The sequence below is a fragment of the Propithecus coquereli genome, unplaced genomic scaffold, assembly GCF_000956105.1.
Source record: "Propithecus coquereli isolate 6110/MARCELLA unplaced genomic scaffold, Pcoq_1.0 Scaffold311, whole genome shotgun sequence".
NCBI classification, from domain to species: domain Eukaryota; kingdom Metazoa; phylum Chordata; class Mammalia; order Primates; family Indriidae; genus Propithecus; species Propithecus coquereli.
Window position 1 is genome coordinate 1,198,127 of NW_012148742.1, and position 1,191 is coordinate 1,199,317.

A 1,191-nucleotide genomic window follows, 5' to 3' on the forward strand; every position below is an offset into this window, starting at 1 on the left:
GGACGGGTATTTTCATACACAAAGAGTGCAATGCGCACCACCCGAAGGATGGACATATTTGAAACTCGGACTTGGGGGGGGGGCAAGGGCAACATAAGTAACATAAATATCTGTACCCCCATAATATGCTGAAATAAAAAAAAAAATTTAATTTCAGAAATGAAAGGTAATCACTGGAAAGCTTTGGAAATAGAAATTTATTGATGAGAATAATTATCAAGAAGCATCCCTAGGTAGTTTTAAAAGCATTAATACCTGACTGTATAAATTAAAAAATCATCAATATTTAGTAAATGATACAAACAAAAAAAGTAAAACACCCTTATGCATAAATAAGGAATGTGTAGGGCAACAATTTTTGGCTCACTCATATTTCTGTATGTTTTGGGAGTAGAGGTAGTGATTCTTTGCTGTTCTGAAATATCTTTTCAAAGAAGTAGCAAATATCCTAGGAAGATAGAGGTAGTGTTTCAGTCAAGAGCAAATGTCGAGTTTGCTTATAAACTTGGGAGACAAGATAGTATCTCCCATTGTAGGAAATAACTGTCTAATTTAAAAGATTCAGATTTTGTAAGCTAAAACTGAGTTCCTAAACCCATATTTCCTCTTCTGAAATATAACCCAATGAAGTTGTCATATAGAGCACTTTGCATGACTCTAAGAAATTGTGGTGGGGAAAAGGCTCAAATTCTGACACTCTAGCTACCGCTTTTACCACGCGTAACAAAGCATGTTGTCTTTGGACTTGGAGTCTCAGGTCTTCTGCCAGTTTCATGAAATTGTGACAGACTAATTAGTTGGGTTGCAAGAGAGTAAAATCACTACACAATAATACAATATGAAGAACTTCATAAAATCAATTTGCTTTTAAAATGTTAACCTATGTGATATATTTTATCTCATGTAAAAATATTCAATACTATATTTTTTATACATTAATGTACTAGTACAACTTAGATCTATTGAAGTAACTAAGAATATAACAAAATTTTTAACTTTCTCTGAATTTTTTATTGAGAAAATTACTTTTTCTTTTCTTATTATCTTGAAATTAAGGAAGGCTTAGGTATAATTCACAAATAAATCATACTATATACTCTAAAATTTAAAACACTATGATGATCTTTCTAAGTGATATGATTTCTCTAACATACTTAGGTCTGATCCAAAATTACAATTAGGAGTAAAGTT